General features: G+C 37.1%; 1 long non-coding RNA gene and 1 other non-coding gene across 2 annotated transcripts in view; both read left to right on the forward strand.

Moving 5' to 3' along the window:
* Positions 1-3,033, forward strand: part of LOC106879917 (uncharacterized) — a 23,523-nt gene that overhangs the window by 12,988 nt on the left and 7,502 nt on the right. The gene's annotated exons all lie outside the window — the stretch shown is intronic.
* LOC128247720 (U6 spliceosomal RNA) lies at positions 501-607 on the forward strand. The gene has a single exon (XR_008264085.1). It is a non-coding gene; the product is annotated as a U6 spliceosomal RNA (small nuclear RNA).

Below are 3,033 nucleotides of genomic sequence, written 5' to 3' on the forward strand. Positions count from 1 at the left end.
ATAAGGAGGTAGAGAGAGACAGAGAGAGAAGAGCGAGAGAAAGGTAATGTAAATATATATTTGTATTGTTTATATAAACATGTATGCACATACATAAATATACATATATATATATATATATATATATATATACAGAGAGAGAGAGAGAGAGAGAGAGAGGGAGAGAAAGAGATTGATAGATAGATAGATAGATAGATAGATAGATAGATAGATGATGCACACACACTCATACATACAAGCATATATATATATATATATATATATATATATTTACACACACAAACCTACAACACACAAACATACATCACACATATACACAAATACATATTTATGTATACCTATGAGCCTTTTAACTGAGTATGTATGCTCCTAAGAAGATAATCTCATGTTGAGGATTTTGATGTAGTCTTCCCTCATTAGAGAGTTTCATCAAGATAAGTATAAAAACTGTCCATTCTTTGGCACAGTTGTCTGTCCCAGGCACTTTTATAACTTTTATAATCAATATTTCGACTGCACGTATTCTAAAATTGGAACGGTACAGAGAAAATTAGCATGGCTCCTGCGCAAGAATGACATGCAAATTCGTGAAGCGATCCACATCAGCGGTGCTACAGCATAGTCACAGCCTTAGGGCTGACAAATATAAAAGAATAAAAGAATACTGAGTGCCTCCTAGATTGGAGATGCATCTTACGCCGTGCTTAAACCATAGAGAGCTTATGAAGTTGAGAAATATCTCCGTCTCCTCTTTGGAATATCACTCTATAGTCATTTGTTTTTGGTGCTGATGTTGTTTAACTCTAGGTCAGCTTTCATAGAGCAGAAATATCAATGTTTTTTATAAAATTATCAAATACCTACAATTCGATGGAAATTTGGCTTTTATTTCTAGCGGAAAAGGAGGTTCTTTTTGCTGGCACGTCCTACAACAGATTTTATTCTTTCATTCTTTTTCTTGTTTCAGTCATTTGACTGTGTCCATGCTGGAGCACAGCCTTGAAGGGTCTTAGTCAAAGAAATCGGCGTCAGGGTTTATTCTTTGTAAGTGTAGTACTTATTTTATCGGTCTCTTTTGCCGAACTGCTAGGTTACGAGGACGTAAAAATACCAACATATCAACATTGGTTGTCAAGCGATGATGGGGGACAAACACAGATACAAAGACACACACACACACACACGCATATATACGCATGTGTATGTGTATACGCCAGGCTTCTTTCAGTTTCCGTCTACCAAATCAACTCACAAGACTGGTCAGCCCGAGGCTATAGTAGAAGACACTTGCCCAAGGTTTCACGCAATGGAATTGAACCCGGAGCCATGTGGTTGAGAAACAAGCTTCTTATCACAAAGCCACGCCTACGCCTATGCAGGTTTAAATTCAACAAAGTAAATTCACAAAGCACTAATCAATTATTCAAAGTTAGCATGAATATTAAATTTGGGCATCACTGCAGAGCTTGTATAGCTTGATAGCAAGTACCATGTTTTCATTACTTTTGGTGCCTGTGGGTCGCGAGCAGACATAGATACCTCCTCCATCTCTCATTCTTGACCCAGCAGACTGGCCTCCAAAATGTGACGACAAGAGTGACAGATGTCTACACCAGTTCCCAGTCTAAGAATTGAACCTTCGGCACCATGACTGTAAGCTGAACACCCTAACAACTAGGCCATGAGCTTTCATAATTTCCCTAATTAGAGTGGTTATACTTCACATTCCATATGCTTATTTACTGCTTGGATGTTGTTGTTATTGTTTTTGTTGTTGTTGTTGTTGTGGTTGTTGGTGTTGTTGATGATGATGATGATGATGATGATGATGACGATGATGTACTTATTTAACCCCTACGTCAAAACTGCCTGAGAAAACATTTGATGAAATGCGTTCTATCTCATCCTGTGGTTTTGTATCCCTAAAACTAGATTAACAAACGTGTCCTGCCATTTTTTAAGTAACTCCAGTTGCGATCCTCTTCTTCAGGATATCTAAAACTATTTTTATCTACAGACTCCTTGGCTCATTTAAGACGGCAGTGTAATTTATTTAAGAGAGAGATTTGGCTTATGTTCATTTCAAATTTTGGCACAAGGGCAGCAATTTCGGGGGAAGGGGTGAGTCGATTACATCGACCCCAGGGATTAACCGGTACTTATTTTATCGACGTCGAAAGGATGACAGGCAAAGTCGACTTAGGCGGAATTTGAGCTCAGAACGCAAATACGGACGAAATACCGCTAAGTATTTTTCCCAGCCTGCTAATGATGTCGACAGCTTGCCACCTTAGATTTGGCTCATACTGATACCAGTTCAAACGATTTCGTTCAATTGCTTGCTTGTTTACTTCTAGGTATAGACTCCAGATGAGAGGGCAGCGATATTCAAAACGAAATAATGTCGCGTCAGTAACACGATACGAATCGTTAACTCAACCAAATCGATAAGTGAACACTATGACGAATTGATCAAATGTAAATATCACTCACTGTCCTCTGGTTTTCAAGTTCCATTATGTAGTAACTCACGTTGCAACAGTGTGATTTGCCGTTGCCGACGTCTCGTATTTAAAATGAATGAAAACGAAAATACAATAGGGTTGCTTGTCGCTAGTCTACCCTTGGGTGAGTCGACTGTCTATCACTATATCAACAAAATATGTTTAGAGTTTAATTTTAGTTTCGATACGCATATTACTGTATAGAAGCTCATATTCACAATAAATTTAACTTATGGTGCTAAGTAGTTACGCTATTTATAATTGAAATTGGGTTCTATTTGATAAAGATGTTAGATCACGTCACACACTAGCTTTCAATGGAAATATGACAGTATTTATATAAGGTGTGAGCTTTCTGGAGCACTGAGGCGTTAAATTAACTGTTACAAGGTGTTTTAGCTAAATATATCTCACTTGAATAAAATAGATTTATGTGGAACTATAAAATGAAGTTAAATCTGATAAAATCAGAACCAGCTCAAAGATGCGTATATGGTTTATATATGTATATATATATATATATATATAT

The sequence above is a fragment of the Octopus bimaculoides genome, chromosome 4, assembly GCF_001194135.2.
Source record: "Octopus bimaculoides isolate UCB-OBI-ISO-001 chromosome 4, ASM119413v2, whole genome shotgun sequence".
Classification (NCBI taxonomy): Eukaryota; Metazoa; Mollusca; class Cephalopoda; order Octopoda; family Octopodidae; genus Octopus; species Octopus bimaculoides.